The sequence below is a fragment of the Ictalurus punctatus genome, chromosome 6, assembly GCF_001660625.3.
Source record: "Ictalurus punctatus breed USDA103 chromosome 6, Coco_2.0, whole genome shotgun sequence".
Lineage (NCBI taxonomy): Eukaryota > Metazoa > Chordata > Actinopteri > Siluriformes > Ictaluridae > Ictalurus > Ictalurus punctatus.
Window position 1 is genome coordinate 7,709,766 of NC_030421.2, and position 23,435 is coordinate 7,733,200.

Below are 23,435 nucleotides of genomic sequence, written 5' to 3' on the forward strand. Positions count from 1 at the left end.
ACAGGACGTCTATGGTAACTCAAATAACCACTCTTTACAACCAACGTGAGCAGAAAAACATCTCAGAAGACACATAGTACATAGAACAGCAGAAGACCACATCGGGTTCCACTCCTGCCAGCCCAGAACAGGGACACGAGGCTCGCCGAATCTGCTGAAACAAGCAGGGGTATGGGTGTTGCTAATAGAGTGAACGGTGAGGATAGGTTTTCATGGGCTATACGTTTTTATGATGGCACGGTAATAAACGTGTTGAAACACGAGTGCAGAAATGTCAGTTTAATGAGATCGGTTAAATTTAGCTTGTTTAATTTTGGCTTGTTTGGATGAAGTGTCTACAGTGTCCTCCAATATTATTGGCACCCTTGGTAATTATGAGCAAAGGAGGCTGTGAAAAAAATTGTTAATAAAATTCACACACACAAAAAAAAAAAAAAAAATACTCTGCTCTCATGGATCGGAAACAATTGCAAACCTGTGTTCACAACAACTGTAAACACAGGTTTATCCACCCCAAAACATATTTGTTAAATATAGGTGTGCGACAAATATTGGCACCCCTTTTAACTCATATGAGACAAATATATTTGAAGTATATTCCCATTGATATTGGAGATTTTTTACTACACCTGGGTGACTAGGAATAGGAAAGTGTTCAACCATGACTTCACAGGGGTATAAACATGAGGTAACACAGGGGCCAAATTCCCTCAGTCAGTCATAACAATGGGTGAGACCAAGGAATATCGCTGTGATATGCGGCAAAAGGTTGTTGAGCTTCACAAAATGGGAAGTGTCTGTAAGAAAATAGCACAAACATTGAAAATGCTCATTTCCACCATCAGGGCAATAATTAAAAAGTTCCAGTCAACTGGAAATGTTATGAATCAACCTGGAATTGGACGTGTGTCTATATTGACACAAAAATGGTTTACTGACCACAAAATCAAGGTCCTGCCATGACCATCCCAGTCCCTTGACCTGAAACCCATAGAAAACCTGTTGGGTGAACTGAAGAGGAGAGTCCACCAGCATGGACCTTGAAATTTTAAAGATCTGGAGAGATTCTGTATGGAGGAACGGTCTCAGATCCCTCGCCATGTATTCTCCAAAATCATCAGGCATTATAGGAGAAGACTCAGAGCGGTTATCTTGACAAAGGGAGGTAGCACAAAGTATCGACTAAAATGGTACCAATAATTGTTGCACACCTATATTTAACAACACCTCCTCAGCAAAAACTTCACCATACCAATAATTATACATTTTACTTTATTAAATAACAGCACATTTTTTTAATCCATTTATTATCAGCCGTAGATTGCTACTATGGAAACTATAACGCATGAGAACGACCACGTTCATTTAAACCCGTGACTTGCCTTGCAGTCGGAACTACCGTCAGAGCTGCTATCAGAAAATGCATCAACACCTTCTGACCAATCAGAATCAAGAATTCAACACCGCTATGATATAAAACATTCAGTCGACAGATTGTTCTATTAAAAACTTAATCACTTGTTGCAACCCTACTTCTGATACGAGCACTGGGGTCTTTAATTTGGGATTCATTCATTCATTCATTTGAATGAATAGATGTATACACATGTGATAGATGTATTCATCCAAACATCCTACAAATGAGTCAGAATCCAATCCAAGCACAGAGCTGAGCAGTTGAGGGTTAACACTCGTACTCAAGGGCCCTGCGGTGCCACTCTCATTTTCACCAGCACAGAACCTTGCACTCTGGGCAACAATTCAATTGTATGGCTAATAAGCAATACTGATTTTTATTTATTTATGATTATTTAGTAAATAACAGAGCCAGGAAAACAGCTGCATTGTGATTAAACCCGTTTTGTCCTGCTTTCTTATGACACCGTGTTTCACTCAAAGGCGTTTTTTTTTTTTTTAACACTTCGAACTTTTTTTCTCTCGCCATGTGCGTGCCAGCTCTTGTTGGATTCCATTTAAATATTCAGATTAGAACACATCACTTTGGCTGCGCAAATTACTTTCATAAAGTGATTTTAACTGGGGGCAGCGCTGGTTATTTCAGCTCTGCCGTTTCCATGGAGACTAAGGGAACCTCTGCCACACGAAATCTCTCTTTCTCGGTTTTTCCTTTTCACCTCGACAGACACAATCTCTAATGGTCATTTTCAGGCTCTGACAGGCTGCAAGCCACGCAACGACATACTAATCTCAGTCTCTTACATCTATACGGAGAGATCGATTTCATCGGAGCAAAGTTGTAATTAAAGCCGGGCGCACTAACCCCGCCCCTCGTACTAACCGTAATCATTCGTGGCTTGGGCAAGATCATATAAAGTAAAGGACAAGTCTTTTTTGCAGTCGCTCTGTCGTGATTTTATTGAAGAATAAGTTTAAGGATGTGATTCAGTGTGACCTCACTACACTTGTCACACTTGTCTCTCCGTCTATGTAATGTGGCGAGAGGAAGCAAGTGTCAACAATCTTTATTTGGCGAAATCAAAAACAATTGCGAGGGTCCAAACACAAGTTAGCCAAGTGTAAGTCATAATCGATGTCAAAACGCAGGCAAGACTCTATCTAGAACAAATGGTGAAACAGTACTCGCGACAAAAAACGCATGGTAAGACTTTCGCAACAAACGACGACTCACAGATGACGGGACAAGGCAAACTAATCGAGAACTAACACAGAACAGGCGAACACAGTCGGTGAACACAGCAATGACAGGACAGAGGCAGAGGCAGGTCTAGAAAACAAACCAAAACAAACACGAGCACATGGTGTTTCTTCACCATGGGAACCGTGATACGAAAAAAAGGAAAGCTTGATAGTCTCACAATAAAACTCAAGCGAGGTTAAAAGGCTATCGAATAACAAAACTTACCAAAATATACAGACGTTTATTATTATTATTATTATTACTACTATTATTATTATTACAGAAAAGTAGAACCTTTTGAAGAATTTGAACTACAAAGACACACATAACCATCCAGCCAACCCACCCACACACACATCAGGAACGCGCATTTCGATTATTTTCATAGTGCTCATTACAAAGTAACGAGCAAATACGTAAATTCTCACACTGAAAATTGTTTAACTGACTTCAATCAAACGCGTACATCGGTTCCACGCGCTTGAACCGAGTTACATTGACTCGATTTGTTTTCATACATCCAACATGATTTGATCATGGATTTTCAAAGCCCTGAATAAAACCGAACCCTGCTCTCGCTCAGCCTAACTGAGGATTGAACCCATATCACTGGATCTGTGAAACTATTAACAGAGTTAAATCTTTAAATGCAAGTTTATTCCTTTTTTTTTTTTTTTTGCGCTTTTGGGGTAACCGATTCTAAAAATGCAAAGACGTTCCTTCTGTTTGAGGTTCGGGCAAAAGAGAAGCATATCAGATCAAATAGAGCTATAGTAGAAAATGTCAGAATTTATACATATATGGATGCAAAATACGTGCTTCACGCCTCAGGCCAAGACATGCTGGAGCAAATTTTTACACTAACAGCCACTTTATTAACTCCTATCATAGCTCTTGGGGTTTTTTTTTCCTCCAGCAATTGAGTGAAGTCTAACTCTATGTGATTTGGTATGTAAATGTATTAAAGAACATATCCCTCATGTTTGGAATTTATTCGCTCGCTCTCAGCGAGTGGGCCTGCGAGCCGAGCCGCTCTCTCCCTCGCTCCCAAACCTACTCAGTGCTATTACACTTGATCAAACACTAATGGACATTATTATTCAGTGGTGGGGAAAAGCCTAAAGCAAATCGAATCCTCCTGTGGTGGAAATTGTTATCCCACTCAAAGCTACGGTGTGTCTAACATATTCGGAGCGCGCCAGGTACAAATTCCTCCCGGGCCAACATGGCTCACGATCATGCGTGCTTTAAAAAGCAAAACGCCAGCGAGCGTTAGGCGAAGGTCAACGAGACCGGCCCACACATTAATCACTCTTAGTGCTGACAGAGCTGCTCGCTATAACAAATGTTTGCAATTAGTCACTGTTTGGGGGGGAGAGAAGAAAAAAAAAGTTTGCGTGTAATTACAGATGAGGTGGAGACGATCAAGTCTGTGGACGATGACCATGACGACGACGAGGAGCAAAATGCTAATGCAAATCAGTGCAGTCTCCGAAAACGACCGAATTCTGGATGATGGCCACGTTTATAATTATTTTCAGCCATTTTGAATGATCGAATAACAGTTACACGGAGCAGACTTGTAGAATAATCGCTTTATTTCACAGCTTTTAAGGGCGTCTGTGCAAAATTCTGAATCGAATCCAGTAAAACTAATACGGGTCATTAAGTACGGAAGGACCCTTTATTAAAACCGAGTCAAGTTGACGTGATTTACGAGCATAATAATGTTGATAATTATGGATTGCGGTTTCCATCACCGTTAAGACGATGCGGAGGCGCGCCCCCGACGTTTAACGCGGATGACCGTGGCTCTCGTTTACTTCACATGCATATCGCTACGCCGCACGTGTCATTTTAGCAAGCGCTCTAACGTTTGGGCCAAATTTCTGGCATCGTCACTTTAAGTAAGAAGGTAAGACAGCGGTTTTAGTGTCACTATGAGTAAAAACAACAATAAAAGAGTAACCGTTAGTAAAGATTTGTAGCAATTTCGGGAAATATTCTGAAATTGCGACGTTAAGAGAATAAAGTCACAAAATGGCAAGGAGAACATGGAAATATCTCGAGACCAAAAAATCTATCAAAAAGTTACAAGAAAAAATGTGAGAACATTTTGAGAGTAAACTGGTAAGATTTTCAAGGATAAACTCATAGATGAGGTGTGCTGACTGAAGAAATCTGCCGTGCCGATTTTCTGCACCTGGCTCAGCTTCAAAGCACATCACTGGGGCTTTCATTCATTGTACAAGTCCACATGCTTCATCGCATATGAGGTTGCGTTCACGTGCTGGCAGAATGTACCACAATCATGCTCCTTTGGCATCGATAATTTTTATGATTGTTTATCTGTCTAGCAAAACTAACTGCTGTCCTCCATTGGCAAGCAAATATAACCGATAAGTTTGCAAAGAACCTTTGCTTACGATTTCTCTTTCAACAACAACAACAACAACAACAAGTCATTTTCTTTATGTTCGTATGATTCTAGCATAGAAAAAGACCTAAACGCTTCAGGTAGCTTAGGATTTTTATTCCTCCATCATCATATAATGAGTCTTTATTGATCACGTATACATTACAGTACAGTGAAATTCTTTTCTTCGCATACCCCAGCATGTCAGGAGGTTGGGGTCAGAGTGCAGGGTCAGCCATGATACAGCACCCCCTGGAGCCGAGAGGGTAAAGGGCCTTGCTCAGGGGCCCAACAGTGGCAGCTTGGCAGTGCTGGGGCTTGAACTCCCAACCTTCCGATCAGTAACCCGCTGCCCCCCCTCCCCCAAACCACCACTGCCCCCATATGGCAACGCAATTGATCGATAGCATTGACGAGGTCACGTGGCTGGATGCGTATAATACAAACAATGACCCGAAGGTCATTGCGGATTATTTCATAGCCCCCGATGACGTGCTTGAAGTGGTCGAATGTTTGTAGGCTTTAAATGAAATTGTCAATATAACCAGCAGATGAACTGATTAGATGTTTGGAATTGATCCAAACAACGTCAAGGTCACAGCAAGGTTAAATGTCTGAAATAGGTTTTCTTCGATAACTTCGATTCCAGTTTGCCTGGAATGGGGGTTCAGTGGAGACTCGAACTCCCATCTTGGGTTCTGCGGGTTTTTCCCTCGAGATCCTACAAGTTCCTTCTGAAACGTTACTGTTTTTTTGCAGTAACCTGGAGACATTGTTCTCAAAAGATTACAAATTTATGTGTGTGTATATATATATATATATATATATATATATATATATATATATATATAAACTTTATATACAACTTTATTTCTTGCAAGATTACCAATTTTTTTTTCAAAACTGCACATTTATTAAATTAATTTACATTTTAAAACTGTGACACTAAAATGTAAACAAGACAAGACATGCATTAGCAGGAGGTCCCACGACATTGAATGAAGCACCTATAACGAGCAGAGAAATACAATAACATGAATGTTTCATTTTCATCCAATTTAATATTTGTTGTTGTTGATTTATTCAACTGTTTTTAAATAAAGGCTACGGTACTAACTAAATTGGCGAAGTTAAGGAGCTAAATCAGCAAGCTGAGCTGGAAAAGGCTCTTGTGCTTTGGGGGGCGGTGGGAGGGAGGGAGGGGGTATGACTGGGATTTAATTACCCTGAATTTTCCAGTTAAGATCATGTTCGAGTGTTTTGGACAATTTGGCGATAATTGTTTTAACAACTTGCTGACTTACAATACGAACGCTGCAACACAACAATACACACAAAGACACAGAAGGAGGACGTGATTTTATAGGAGGAATAGCGTTTGATGTACAAAGCAGTACATTCAAATGGCTCAAAATATAATGCATATAAAGTCGCAAATCTCTCAATTCCGACATTATAGGAATGATAAGACCCTACATGATGACTGAATAATGTCGCAGAAAGGCATGGTTAAGTTCCACTCTGCTTTCAGAGACAGTAGATTGAGGCGGCTGCTTATTTTAATACCCCACCCACACCCACACACACCCACACACACCCACACACACCCACACACACCCACACACACCCACACACACCCACACACACCCACACACCCACACACCCACCCACACACACACACACACACACCCACACACACACACACACACACTTCTGTTCTGTCCCTGGCACCAAGTCAGCGCTAAGTGATGCAGTGTTGCTAAAACCTGCACCAGTTTTACACGCCCTTTTTAGGGACACAATCGAAACAAGACGGCAATTTCCATCAGGATCAATAAAGACAAAGATGTAGAACAACACATCTTCGACGTTTAACGAAAGCTGATTACCTAAATGGTTCGTCAGTGTGAAGGTAAGGGCTGCCTGCTGGCAGAGAGGAAACTAACCAGCTCGAGAACTTTAACGATGTTTTTTCAGTGGGGTTCCTGATTTAGTGCCCAAACGTAAGAAAATAATCAGTCACGGGTGGTGAGTAAGACAGCAACTGCCTGGGGAGACGGTTCTGGACAAAACGAGCACAAAGTAAATCCTGTGTCTATTTCTGTTTACAGTAAGAGTCTTGATGAATAGAGATGAGCGCTCGCAGACCTCAGTGCGTCAGAGCAAGTCAATGCTGCTCGGTCTGGGGAAACCCCTCGGATGACACGCGGATAACCAAAAATTAACAATAACAACAGTAGTTTTGGCTAAGGCAACTTTAAGAAAATATTAATATACCAAAACCATCACCATCACCTTTTACCCCTCTCACTCACTTGTTAATTCTCTTGTTCAGTTACGGTTACAATACTGTGTCCCTCATTCACTCACTTATTCATTCACTCAGTCACTTATTCACTCATTCACTGATTCATTCACTCACTCACTCACTGATTCATTCACTCAATGATTCATTCACCCGCTCACTCACTGATTCAGTCACTCGCTCACTCGCTCCCTCACTGATTCATGCACGCACTCGCTGATTCATGTACGCACTCACTCACTGATTCATTCACTTGCTCACTCACGGATTCATGCACGCACTCGCTGATTCATGTACGCACTCACTCACTGATTCATTCACTTGCTCACTCACTGATTCATTCACTTGCTCACTCACTGATTCATGCACGCACTCACTCACTGATTCATGCACTCACTCACTCACTGATTCATGCACTCACTCACTCACTGATTCATGCACTCACTCACTCACTGATTCATGCACGCACTCACTCACTGATTCATGCACACACTCACTGATTTATGCACTCGCTCACTCACTGATTCATGCACTCACTGATTCATGCACTCACTGATTCATGCACTCACTGACTCATGCACTCACTGACTCATGCACTCACTGACTCATGCACTCACTGACTCATGCACTCACTCACTTACTGATTCATGCACTCACCGATTCATGCACTCGCTCACTCACTGATTCATGCACTCACTCACTCACTCACTGATTCACATACTCACTAATTAATTCACGAGTAATTAACTCGCTCTCTTCCTCCCTCTTCAATGCCTCACTCATTCACACTCAGACTCTCTGATTCACTTACTCATTACTCCTTTCTTCATTCACCATCTCATTCACTCATCCATTTCCTCATTCACTCAGTCATTTATCCATTCACTCACTCATGATTCTCTCTCAAATCACTCTCTCTCTGTCACCGTCGCTCCCATCACTCCTTTTATCTCACGCTTGCTCTCTGAACCCCCCCTCTCAACCACCCTCACGCGCTCTCTCCATCACTCCCTCTCCACCACCCTCACTCCCTCTCCACCACCCTCACTCCCTCTCCATCACTCCCTCTCCACCCCCTCACACTCTCTCCATCACTCCCTCTCCACCACCCTCACTCCCTCTCCATCACTCCCTCTCCACCACCCTCACACTCTCTCCATCACTCCCTCTCCACCCCTCACTCTCTCTCCATCACTCCCTCTCCACCCCTCACTCTCTCTCCATCACTCCCTCTCCACCACCCTCACGCTCTCTCTCCATCACTCCCTCTCCACCCCTCACTCTCTCTCCATCACTCCCTCTCCACCACCCTCACGCTCTCTCTCCATCACTCCCTCTCCACCCCTCACTCTCTCTCCATCACTCCCTCTCCACCCCTCACTCTCTCTCCATCACTCCCTCTCCACCACCCTCACTCCCTCTCCACCACCCTCACTCTCTCTCCATCACTCCCTCTCCACCACCCTCACTCCCTCTCCATCACTCCCTCTCCACCCCCTCACACTCTCTCCATCACTCCCTCTCCACCCCCTCACACTCTCTCCATCACTCCCTCTCCACCACCCTCACACTCTCTCCATCACTCCCTCTCCACCCCCTCACACTCTCTCCATCACTCCCTCTCCACCACCCTCACACTCTCTCCATCACTCCCTCTCCACCCCTCACTCTCTCTCCATCACTCCCTCTCCACCACCCTCACGCTCTCTCTCCATCACTCCCTCTCCACCCCTCACTCTCTCTCCATCACTCCCTCTCCACCACCCTCACTCTCTCTCCATCACTCCCTCTCCACCCCTCACTCTCTCTCCATCACTCCCTCTCCACCCCCTCACACTCTCTCCATCACTCCCTCTCCACCACCCTCATGCTCTCTCTCCATCACTCTCTCTCCACCACCCTCACTCCCTCTCCACCCCTTCACACTCTCTCCATCACTCCCTCTCCACCCCTTCACACTCTCTCCATCACTCCCTCTCCACCACCCTCACTCTCTACATCACTCCCTCTCCACCCCCTCACTCTCTCTCCATCACTCCCTCTCCACCACCCTCACTCCCTCTCCACCACCCTCACTCCCTCTCCATCACTCCCTCTCCACCCCCTCACACTCTCTCCATCACTCCCTCTCCACCACCCTCACACTCTCTCCATCACTCCCTCTCCACCACCCTCACTCTCTCCATCACTCCCTCTCCACCCCCTCACACTCTCTCCCCATCACTCCCTCTCCACCCCCTCACACTCTCTCCATCACTCCCTCTCCACCCCCTCACACTCTCTCCATCCCTCACTCTCTCTCCACCCCCTCACACTCTCTACATCACTCCCTCTCCACCACCCTCACTCTCTCCATCACTCCCTCTCCACGCCCTCACTCTCTCTCCATCCCTCACTCTCTCTCCATCACTCCCTCTCCACCCCCTCACACTCTCTCCATCACTCCCTCTCCACCACCCTCACTCTCTCCATCACTCCCTCTCCACCCCCTCACTCTCTCTCCATCACTCCCTCTCCACCCCCTCACACTCTCTCCATCACTCCCTCTCCACCCCCTCACACTCTCTCTCCACCACCCTCACTCCCTCTCAACCACCCTCATTCTCTCCATCACTCCCTCTCCACCCCCTCACTCTCTCTCCATCCCTCAGTCTCTCTCCACCCCCTCACACTCTCTACATCACTCCCTCTCCACCCCCTCACTCTCTCCATCACTCCCTCTCCACCCCCTCACTCTCTCTCCATCCCTCACTCTCTCTCCATCACTCCCTCTCCACCCCCTCACTCTCTCTCCATCCCTCACTCTCTCTCCATCACTCCCTCTCCACCACCCTCACTCTCTCCATCACTCCCTCTCCACCACCCTCACTCTCTCCATCACTCCCTCTCCACCCCCTCACATTCTCTCCATCACTCCCTCTCCACCCCCTCACACTCTCTCCATCACTCCCTCTCCACCCCCTCACACTCTCTCCATCACTCTCTCTATCTCAACCTCACTCTCTGAATCACTCCCTCTCCACCACCCTCACACTCTCTCTCCATCACTCCCTCTCCACCCCCTCACTCTCTCTCCACCCCCTCACACTCTCTCCACCCCCTCACACTCTCTACATCACTCCCTCTCCACCCCCTCACTCTCTCCATCACTCCCTCTCCACCCCCTCACTCTCTCTCCATCCCTCACTCTCTCTCCATCACTCCCTCTCCACCCCCTCACTCTCTCTCCATCACTCCCTCTCCACCACCCTCACTCTCTCCATCACTCCCTCTCCACCCCTCACTCCCTCTCCATCACTCCCTCTCCACCCCCTCACACTCTCTCCATCACTCCCTCTCCACCCCTCACACTCTCTCCATCACTCCCTCTCCACCCCCTCACACTCTCTCCATCACTCCCTCTCCACCCCCTCACACTCTCTCCATCACTCCCTCTCCACCCCCTCACACTCTCTCCATCACTCCCTCTCCACCCCCTCACACTCTCTCCATCACTCCCTCTCCACCCCCTCACACTCTCTCCATCACTCCCTCTCCACCCCCTCACACTCTCTCCATCACTCTCTCTATCTCAACCTCACTCTCTGAATCACTCCCTCTCCACCACCCTCACGCTCTCTCTCCATCACTCCCTCTCCACCCCCTCACTCTCTCTCCATCACTCCCTCTCAACCACCCTCACTCTCTCTCCATCACTCCCTCTCAACCACCCTCACTCTCTCTCCATCACTCCCTCTCCACCACCCTCACGCTCTCTCCATCACTCCCTCTCCACCCCCTCACTCTCTCTCCATCACTCTCTCTCCACCCCCTCACGCTCTCTCCATCACTCCCTCTCCACCCCCTCACACTCTCTCCATCATTCCCTCTCCACCACCCTCACTCTCTCACCATCACTCGCTCTCATTTACCCTCACTCTCTCTCCATCACTCCTCCTCTCTCACCCCCTCTCTTTCATCCACTCTCTCTCCATCACTCCCTCTCCCTCACCCTCTCTCTATCACTCCCTCTCCATCATCCCATCTCTCCATCACTCCCTCTCTCCACCACCCTCGCTCTCACCCTCACTCAGCCACACACTTTCACTCCCTCTCTCAGCCGCACTCCACCATCACTCCTTCTGTCAGGTCGCTCTGTCAAACACTCCCTCTCTACCACCTTCACTCTCTCTCCATCACTCGCTCTCACTCACCCTCACTCTCTCTCCATCACTCACTCTCACTCATCCTCACTCCCTGTCTCACTCCCTCTCTTTCACCCACTCTCTCTCACCTTATCTCCATCACACACTCTCCCTCACCCTCTCAATCACTCCCTCTCTCACCCCTCTCTTTCACCCACTCTCTCTCCATCACTCTCTCTGAATCACCCTCTCTCCCTCTCCATCACTCCCTGTCTCACCCACTCTCTCTCCATCACTCCCTCTCTCTCACCCCCTCTCTCTTACCTTCACTCTCTCTCCATCACACCCTCTCCCTCACCCTCTCTCCATCACTCTCTCTCTCGCACCCTCACTCCATCTCCATCACCCCCTCTCTCTGTCCCTCCCACTCTCACCCTCACTCTCTCTCAACACTCTCTCTCCATCATTCCCTCTCTCTCTCAATCACTCACTCTCTCACCCTCACTCTCTCAATCACTCCCTCTCTCTCTCATCACTCTCTCTCTCACCCTCACTCTCTCTCTCATCACTCTCTCTCCATCACTCTCTCACTCCGTCTCCATCACCCCCTCTCTTTCCATCACTCCCTCTCTCTCACCCCCTCTCTCTTACCCTCACTCCCTCTCCATCACTCCCTCTCCATCACTCCCTCTCTCTCTCCCTCTCTCCCCCTCTCTCTCCCTCTCTCTCTCCATCACTCCCTCTCCATTACTCCCTCTCTCCATCACACCCACTTTCCATCACTCACTCTCTCAATCACTCTCTTTCTCCCACCCTAAAGCAATCACACTCTTTCTCCATCGCAATCTCACCATCATGTCCACTCTCACCCTCTCACTCACTCTCTCAGTTGTAACAGGCTGAAGTTTCTCCACAAGAGGGTGCTCATTTGTGTTCCTTTTGTGTGCATCATTGATGAAAAAGAGGAACCTGGTATGAACCCACCAGCAGGATCTGACAAATGCAGGTCTGTTTGCACTCGCGCAGTGTGTGTATGCTGTAAAATTGTTGTAACGCACCCTATGCATTCAATTAACGATAGCTCATGACGTAATGAGGGCAGAAAATCAGTAGTGGCACTCTGGATGTCACAACTCCAGTGTATTACATTCACAAGCAGCTCACGGAACGTGCTCATCATTAATCGTCAATGAACATTTTTGAAACAATTTAGCAATTTGAACCGAATGAGCTGGAGCACAAACACAGGAAACTAGAAACCTGAAATGAACCTGCACCAGATCATGAACGAATGCTCACATGACGTCCGAAACAAACCGTAGTCATCGTTCTTTATTATTATTACGATATCAGAAATGTCTAGTCACTCAGAGTAGACTAACGCTAAAACCTAAATCGTTCTTAAATCACACACAAGCTGCGTTTGAGCATCATAGTAACAATCAATCAATTTATTGTGTTCATTAGCTCATTAACCGAGTGGAGAGTTTCTCTGAAAAACAAGCTTCTATTATATCATTATCTTAAGAATTATTCGGATTAGCCACCGCAATATTCAGTTTGGACCTGTGGACTGCAGCCGAGTTACAGAGAACGAGCACAGGGGAATGTATTTTTTGGTTTTCATAAATAAAGACCCTCCATAACACGTACTGGGTATCCTTGTTTCTTTTCCCGGTTGCAATATTTGAACAGTTTCCCAGGCTTCTTAGTTAGAAAACAGGCTATACAGATAATACACCTGTAACAATTCCCCATCCAAAAAAAATCCCCATAAGCATCTTGAATTAAAGAACTGCGGTAAAATAACTCCGTAACAAATTCGCAAGATTCCGATTCTGCGTTTTAAAATTAATTTTAAAAAAATAAAAAAAAACACAACTCACTGTGCATCTTCGTTTCTTCTGGTTGATGTTTAATATTTAGATTTTTAATATCCATTATTATTATTAGCTGCTTGTATAAATGTAACATCATCAATCATACCAATAGCAAAAAGTACCCTGAATGAAAATATCAAGAATTAAAGGATCGAGAAACAAACGATCCTGAATTCACTGATGATTCCGAGTTCTAACTTCACAACCATGAAAAAACCCCGAAACAAGAACAGCTGCAAGGCACTGCAGCAATATAAGATCACGCTATTAAAGCTTGCATCATCTGTGATGTGTTTATAAGCCCAGAACAAATTGTACAAGCGCAAAACAAACATCAGTGACATTCTTCTAAACAAACCCAATAACCAAAGCGAATATTTCGAGCTCGTCACGCTGAAAGTTCTTGGATGCAATCGAATTAAAACCAAGAGCGACGGAACAAAAGCCTGGCGATCCTGCTAGCGCTCTCAGTGTTTACAGCTTCCTTCACTCAGATGTCTAATCCGCTCAAGGGAGTTTGGCGAAGGTAAAGAGGGAGGAACAGGACTCACCTAGGAGCATGATGTGCGAGGGTAGAGCGGTCGGATGCTGGTAGAGGGGAGGATAAGTTCCGGGAGACGATCGAGCGAAGTGGACAGAGAGGACGAGAGAGGAAGAGATGAAACACGCAGAGAGAAAGAGAGAGAGAGAGGCTGTCACCAGATCTCTTACACCTCTGAACCACAGTGCACAAAAAAAAAAAGAAAGAAATCAACCCACAGCAGGGGAAAAAAACTGGGTCAGTCCATCACTGATGTGGAGAGACAGGCGGAGGAAAGAAAAAAAAATTACATATAAAATGGGTTCTCCCTCTCCGTCACAAAGCACGGATCCGTCTCGCTGCGAGTCAGCCTGGAGGAATCTGGCTCTCGTAAACCAGGAGCGACTTGTGTGATCAGCCGGTCATGCAGAGAGACACGAGTGGAGACGTGAGACGAGCGGGTGACTCCTGAGAGTGTGTGTGAGAGAGCGGGAAAGGCAGGCGAGAGGAACTGTGTGTGTATTTAATAGAGAGAGAGAAAGAGAGAGAGAGAGAGAGAGAGAGAGAGAGAGAGAGTTGGCGCTGTAAATGGCACAGCAAGCGTAGCTGAATACCCTTCGCTCACTGGGAGAGCGTAATGTGAGTCGGTGCTATCTGCTCAGACGTGTGTAAATGAGGTGAGACACGAGAATTCCCAGCAGCCCCTCTGAGGTCCACGGGAGAATGGGGGGGGGGGTCGCAAGGAAGACCTCGTAACAACCATCTGACTGTTCAATGCATCTCCCGGGCGATGGGTGGAAAATCATCAGCTCCGATCGCCGAGCAGAAACAGGTGGAGGAAGAGCTGGAGAACGGGGTATAAGGTCAAACGTGGGTTATGGCTTTCTCTCAGCCTTTAACCGTTAACACTCGGGTTGTGTCTCAAATCACATCGCAAGGAGTTAATCTACACTTTGAAAAATGAGTTTGTACATGAGATCCACTCCAACTCGAATCGTTTTGGATCAGAAGTATAAAACGGCACCAAATGGCGCTCAACTTTTTCATTTGAACGCACAGATCATTAACAGTTAAAGTTTTAAGACCGGGACAGATGAACTCTCCACTACCACTGGCACCAGCTGCCGTTTTGGTTGTGTCAGTTATCTGATACAAGCCTTTCCAAAAATCGCTCGGCACCTCATTTGCTCTGCAAATACGGCCCATCATCAGACTCGTATTTATTTATTTATTTATTTATTTTCACTGCGCTGTATGTGTGGCGGCTTGAGTAAACCCTTCACGTGCACAAATTGACATTTTCGACCATCATATAATTCTGAGAACTACAAACCTTCCAAAACTTTAATATGTTTACGTTAACTGCGTTTTGTTTGACTTTTTATTGTTTTATTTTATTAACACCGCGCCAACTCTAGCACTCGCACAAGCTTGCATCTGTCTCTCATTTCTTCGAGTTATGAACCCTTGCTAGATGCTTTGTTTGGATCTGAATAAAAGCGTCTGTTCAACGCCGAAGCGTAGAAGTAACGCGAGGTTTTTTTTTTTTTTTTTTTTCCCCTACAGAGCAACATTGTGTTCTAGCTTGTGTTTTGGAAGAAGCTTCATCACGTACGTGTATGGCAGCCTGGGAGGAAAAACTTCACATGGCGAGATTTCTACATTTTACACTATTATATATAGTTCTGAAAAATTTCAGACGTCCCTGAACTGAAATATATTTGTTTTCTATTCATTTCAACCAGAGGTGTTTACCATTAAAAGTAAATAAAAAGGTAGAAACTTGCGTTTAAAGGTATTCTGACTGCAGCACAGAGGAACACGTGATCTCAATGACTTCGATCACAGTTCTGCGGACAGAGGAGAATAACCAGGCTTGTTCGAGCTGACAAAAAAAGTGCACAGTGGATCAACTACCCACTCTTTACACCCGCAGTGAGCAGAAAAGCTTCTCAGAACGCACAACTTGCCAAACCTTGAGGAGGATGTGCTACAAGAGCAGAAGACCTCATCGGGTTCTGCTCCTGTCAGCCAACAACGTGAATCTGAAGCTACAAGTCTGAAAAGGCTCGCTGAAGCACTCACTCAAACATCATTTCAGTTAGCACATTCAGGACCGTTTGAAAAACGAAGGTGAAAGAACAATCTACTCGGATCAAGATACACGACAGAATGTTTAAACACAGCAAGACTCGCATCAAAGGACATGAGAGCGCCGAGCCTAGAGATCGAAGAACGGTTCATGAAGGTCTGACGTGGAGGGAAAAAAAAAAAAACGAAAGATGGTGGAGAAGTATCGAGCAAGAAATTCCACCTAAAAATGTGTCACCCGAAAACAACACGACATGGACCTTAGTTTTACTACTTTCACGCTTCACGCTTGAAAGAACATTTCTGTACGAAGTCATTCATGTGCAGTATCTCGTGTCAAATAAATTCCTGTCTGACTACGCTGGAAACTCGAGATCACGTCGGCAGTATTATAGTAGTGTCTTAGATTGGACTGCAGGGTTCCTTTCCATCAAGGACGGCCCGGCTGCCTACTGTACGTGAGCGCGACTTCTTTTTTCAGCGGATTTGGAGAAAGGCGATTTACGATTCTCTGAGTGATGCCCTGACCGCCACGCCAAATATTCCCGAACCACGTGGCCCCAGGAGGTTATGTCCTCTGTTTTCACCCCCATGCTGCTGATATGATTGATGTACGCAAGACAGGGCCATTTTCAACGGCTCAAGCTCGTCCGCTACTTGGGTTACAACCCTGGACAAACGGAGCCTTCCAACAGGTGATTGCTTAATAGCTCGTCTTTGCTTCGCGGACGATATCGCATTACCCACGACAAGCAAAGCTAAGAGGGAGCTATAAATATGTGGCGCATGTCAAGGATTCTTTCCACTGACAATGCAATTTATGCTCCTTCCAATTCGCAAATGAAGCACAGATGCAGGTATCGGGTGTCAAAACGGCCGAGTAAACCAAGGCACGTGGCCTTACGGTCACATACAGCATCATTAAGGGCCATCCAGAAGCTTTGTTCCACCTGACGGTAAATTTAAACTGCAGATACGTAACCATTCCGAACGGCCTGTTGTCATTGTCTATGATAATATAGTACGTGCGAACGCTTGGGTATTAAAGCATAAGCTCCCGGTGTAAGCAAAGTCCCTTTCAGCTGCCTCGTAATTTAACTCTATTTTGGGGAGGGAGCAAAAGAGAAAGGCAGCAACAGACAAGGACTTGTCAACCCCCCCAACCCCACCCCCAATGCAAAACGGGAAGGAGACAATTAAACCACGTGTCAGATGGTCAGATGTAATTACGATAAGGTATGTGGCCATAATCCACTCTCTAATATCAACATCAGTATTTCGCGTGACGCTAGCCAGGAGACGGATTAATAGCTTCTCAAAACACAGACCAAAGCAAACTATATATCTCTATAATAAGACTTGAAATTGCAAGCCAAGCTAAAGAGGAAAGTCACCAGGACACGGCTGAAATTAAATCATTCAGCCAAGAATATTCTCAAACTCGGAAATATTGCCAGGAGCAAGCAACGGCTACACCAGTCAACATCATATCCATTCTCATTTACGTTTAGATCAATACCAGACTAATCGGGAAGAGTGTTAGCTCAAGCCAGAAGACTCTTTCGGGCAATAAAGGGGGGGGGGGGGGGGGACAAAACAAAACAAAACAAAACAAAAAAACCACACGGCTTCACTACCAATCCAATCATGCGGCCAGACGCACTGGAGATCCTACCCACTGCTTCAGACAATACATCAGGCCAAATTTACATGAGCACTTAATTACCGCTGAATCAACACAATGAGGAGAGGGCGATGTCACGCTGGGTGGCTCGGTGAATCTGTGCTTCATTAAGATCTCATTAGAAATGTTCCAGAGGCCATACATTGGAAGTGGGCGAGCTGTTGAAAAAGGAGACGTGGAAAGGTTCACCTTTGAACTCTAGCAGCTTGAGGGTAAAATCCCCTTAATGTAAAAGAGAGAGTGATAGAGCGCAATGTAAATCAGGGTTAGAACACTACAAGATATTTATGACCCAATCAACTTAACTGCATGAAGAAGGACTGCGTTATGTAAAGAATAAAACGCATGGGGACATGCTGTTACGGGAAAATAATCGGTGACGTCATAGCGTTATGTGGCCAGACATGAAGAGTTACTGTTACCATCATGAAGCGTTCAATTTTCCAATAAACACCACAGCCCGAAGTGGTTTATTCCCAACAATTTATTAAATAACGACACACCATTGTTAAAAAAAAATCCATTTAGATCGCATTTAATGCTCCACTGTGGAAAGTTCCTGCTAAACAAATGAGTTCATTGGTCGTCACTTGTTACACCAGCTACAAACCGTCACTCACTCGCCCTCTCTATATTCCCGTCCTTAAAATGAATAAAACATTTCAGCCCGTCATGTTACACAGAAACAGAAAAAACAGAAACTCCTTTGTCCTGAAGACTTTACAAAGCACTGACACTGGAGACTAACTCCAAAACAAAAAAGTGAAATAAACATCTGCTCAGAGAAAATTTCGCAACTTCGATGACTGTAGACATTTCCTAAACTGATCATGTGAAACATTCAACAAATCAAAGTCCTCGTGTAACCTGTTACTATAGGAACGGTAAATTATTAGAACAAGTGCATTAATATAAACCTGAGATTTGGCTTGCAGCTGGAACTCCTGTCAGAGCTGCTGGTATAAATTCTATCCATTACCATCATTAAAAATATATTCATATTTACTAGAATAGCAACTCCGAAATTTAAAGTATAGCAGGGACACACAATGTATTAAGAGAGAAATCTGATTAACAATTAACAAGTTAACATAAACCCAGAGTTTTCCCGTTATCCTATTACCGCGATTCATGCCAACACACTGCCTGAACTATTGCCAATATCTGATTTGTATAGCTATTCGATTATTTTATAAACAACTAAATGCGTTCAGTGTTTTTGAAAGAAATACTCTTAATTTTCTATTTTATTTTATAAATGCTAGCCTGTGCTGGCACGTCGTAAGACTGCACCGTAGCATAACGTTACGGTATAGTTATTTCAGATTTACTGTATTTATTTCACCCTGATCCCACATCTCTAAAATGGCACCTTAAAATAGAACACGGCTTGTGAAAACGGAACACAGGGCCAATGATGCAGGAAAATAAGTCAGCCACTACACCCAAGCTGACACATAATGTGGTAAACCAATTCAGCCTCAAATGAGAACGCATACTGTGAACAACATTAAAAAGGTCTGATTTTATAAGTGTGTCAGCTTAAGAAGACATTCCGAGAGGAGGTGGAATGTCCTGGAGTGAACCACATTCATGTTTGGATGGAGTGTGAGGGCTAGAAGCAGGGCCGGTTCTACACATTTGGAGAAAATTTTTGGAATGTTGGCGGTCCCTCCGCACCCCTCCTATGAAAACATGGTTTTTCCCAATTACTTTAAAATGTTAACCTGATTCAACATTTTTTTTTTTAAGTCAGTTAATTATAATTTAATTAGAAACTACTCATAAAGCAACACTGACTAAAATTTTTAAGGCAGCCAGGATTTTTCTTTATTTATTTGTAGTAATTTCTTAAGTAATTTATTTATAGTAACACACCCACTCACTATTTGGGATAACGAACAGTTTTGCCTACTCTATACAGTTAAAATGGAAGAAAAAAAATACAAGACAACATTACATCGCCAACAAATCATTACAGATGAACAGTTCCCGCACACCACTTCAGTAAATGATTAGAGCCTTTATCGTTTTTTCCTAGCTGGGTATGGACACGATTTCCCCCTCCTATTGGACCCATATAGACATAGTCATATTACGTATTGCAGTGCAATACCTTAAATATTCCCTATACGCACGAATCAACTGCTAGTGGAAGTGAAGGAGACAAACTACTAAGCAGAAAGAACAGTTCATTTCTTCATAAAACTGTATGCTTATTTTTCAATAAATATAACGAGAATCTGTGACTTGAAAACTACAGTGAAGTATTATGTTAATGTAGTAATGTGAACATCAGCGGGATTTAGAAGATATACCGATTTAAAAAAAAAAAAAATGCTCTAGTGTGTTTGCTCTTCGACTTTGAATGCAAACTTCTTTACTGTTACTTGAGTATTCTGCTAGTCGGCTCCCGAAGCAACGTCACTGGCTCTCGACGCAACGTCACTGCACGTGCGAATTCAAAGTGTCTGACGGACTCGACGTGTTGAAGGCGTTCGCGCTCTTTTGAACTCGGAATAAATGTTCTATCCCGAAATGACTCTGATCGAGAGAACACGGCTCAGTTTATTTTTAGAACACATTACAATCACTCCGAAATAGATGATGATAAGTCGCATACCTGCATCACGAGCTGTAATTTCTTTGCGTGCCTGTTCAGCCTTTCACTCAGAAGCGCCTGAAGGATGTGTTCATTTCGGCGCCATCATAAAGCACTGACTTATAGTCAGTCAGGTGCAGAAAAGCTGCGTTTTTGCATTTTGTTCATCGTACCCTATCTCTTCATACGATCAGTACGTTTACATGGACAACAATAATCCGATATTAACCCGATTAAGACGATACTCTGATTAAGAAACTAGCATGTAAACAGAGATTATTGATGACCTTAATCCGACTAAAGTCATACTCGAAGTAAACACAAATGGAATTAAGACTTGTGGAGTATTCCTGTTTTAGTCGCATTATCGACTTGCGTTACAGACATGTACACACCTTAATCACACTATTAACGCCGTGTGTGAGTTTTCACCGCATTTTGTGAAAGGACACGTACACACACGGCAGTGCTCAACCGTTTGACAGCAAACAAGAGAGCACGGCTGCGTCCCAAACCGCGTACTTGCCTACTACAGTATATATAGGTGAAATGCACGTATTTTATAATATATAGACGGTAAGTACGCGGTTTGGGACGCAGCCCACGGCTTCAATCAGTCGTCTATTAGCACGTATTGCATGACAAATAATTAACTGCACTTGGAGCTTTCGTAAAAGTAAAAACGAAACACCCAAAACTGTAAACGGTACTATAGCGAAGACAAACTGTATGTCGATACGTGAAATTCCGGAGGGAACGTTGGACGGCGTGACGCGGTGACGTAATGACGTGTGCTGTTGATCGATCTATATTCTATAACACCTAAAACGGGAACATGAAAGGAATATTCTAAAAGCAACTCATGTAAACACCTTAATCACTGTATTGTCTTAATCAAAATAATGTCAGTAATTAGATTATTGCTGTCCATGTAAACGAAGTCAATCAGAGGGTGGGACCCACTTTGAAATATTGACATTAATTGGTTTCACTACAGGTGAGTGACAATTCATCTATATCCAATGGACAATTCATCTATATCCAATGGCCGCCCGTCTTGATTGGTGGACTAGCGTATAGTGATGTGATGTTTATGGAGGCCCCGCCTCCAAGCCCGAGGCCCTAGACAATTGCCTACTCTGCCTATAGGTAGTGCTGGCGAAGGTAGCCCTGCAAAAATGTGACTCGTTTTGGAGATCTGGATCATGGAACTGGATGCGATACACAAAATGTTTTAAACTAGCCACTTGGTGTATGTAATTAAATAGTAATATTTTGAGCACCGATTCTGTTTTCCATGCTTGGGGGATTTTTGTCATTTCTATGCATGCTTGAGAAAGGTTTTCTTTACCTTTTCTCCTCCATCTTTCTCTGTAATGAGTGAAAGAGTTTTACGAATACGTTTTCAGCCCTCAGCTGTTTGTTGTTCTTCGGTTCACTTAATTATCTGCAGCGTGAAATCATACCAAGCCAAGTGGAAAATAAACCAAAAGCATCAACTTCGCTCTGATTTGGACTCAGCAAACTAAATGTAAACGTGAACGCACCTTGACACGTGTCTGTTTGTGTTTACCGGTGAGAGCTGTTTGTGCAGATTCTGATTGAAACGAAATAAAAGGTGAAGCAGTGAGGTGAAACCCTGCTCCTCGATTCCTCACAGTGACAATCACATAGTCAATCTGCCGCAGCGGAACAAGTCTCTTGCATCAGTGGTCAAGAAAGAAAAAAAGAAAAAAAGAAGTGACAAACAGTCCAGGCCAGTTCATTTCATGCCTTTCAAAGCTGAACAACAACAGCTTATTCTTTTTATTTTCCTCTAAACTTTGCCTTTGGAGAACTGTGAGGTGACGCACCAAAAAAAAGAAGGTCCTACATTTCTTAAGCGCTGACATTTATTGATGGTCATCAGCAAAGCGGTAAATACCATCTTGATAATTTTAGTATATAATGTCTTTGGAATGGTCAAAGAGAAGACTATTCCAAATCACTCCATATCACTAGCTCTCATTGACGGATTGTGTAAATCAAGCCATCAATACCAAAATGCCACTGGCTGGAGAAAAAAGAGAAAGCAAAACTCGAGACATGATCCCCGGGATCACTCGTGGGTTCTGAGACTGTAGTTAAATCGGTGTGTTCTTCCAAACATCAGACACCTAAACACAACAGAATGTGAAGCGGCTGCCCCATCTCAAATCCATCACTGTCACTACTGTCCCCTGGATCTGCATCTCTAGCTATCTTTATCTCTCACTATCTTTTCCCTGGGACAGAGCAGCGAGTAGCATTGTTGCATGACAGCACCACAGTTCCAGATTTGATCCTGAGCTTGGGTTACTGACTGTCGGTTTCCCCACGTGGGTTTCCTGCAGGTTCTCTGCTTTTCCTCTCACTTCTTAAAAACATACCAATAGGTGGGATTGGCTGCAATAAATTACCTCTAGGTGAAAAGTGTGCGAACGTGTCTGCATGGTGCCCTGCAACGGACCATCGTTCCAGTCAGGGTGTGTTCACGACTCACACACGGATTTTTTGGGATAGGATCTGAATCCACCCAGATCTGACCTGGGCACTATGTATGAATGGATGAATCTCCCTCCTCCCTCTTTATCTACTCGGAGGTCTGTTATTATGACATGTCTCTGTGGTCTGCACTAGATCAGATCATGTTTTGGCACTGGAGAGCTGGTCAAATCCCAACATCAAAAGCCATTTTCTGGCACTGTTGGAAAGGTTCCTCTCAGCAGGATATCGGTATTTGCCAGCACCATCAAATCGTGACCCCATGGCGATCGGAATGATCGCCCATGTCAGGTGCAAGACAGCTGCTTAATCTCACTGTTGATTTCCCAGCTCAAAATTGTACTGAAACACAACACCATGATGGGAGGCTGAGAAAGAGCCAATATGGGAAAGAGCGAGGGACAATTGGTGGCAATGACAGGGGCAATGACAGGACTGCCAAATCTCTCCACTCATAGCAGATTTTCTCTCAAGTAGGTGGTCATGAGTGTTCACAATGAATTGGATGTCCTTTCGTACTGTTCCCTGCGAGCACAGAGACTATAAAACAATTTCTGTGGGGACAGAAGGACAAACGAGTAGCCAGCTGGTGAACACTAAGATGCTATCTATCAAATGTATCTGTTTTTGT

At 44.6% G+C, this 23,435-nt stretch overlaps 1 protein-coding gene across 3 annotated transcripts in view; it reads right to left on the reverse strand.

The window, feature by feature from the left end:
- znf385b (zinc finger protein 385B) overlaps positions 1-23,435 on the reverse strand; it is a 210,200-nt gene that overhangs the window by 101,706 nt on the left and 85,059 nt on the right. The window lies entirely within an intron of this gene.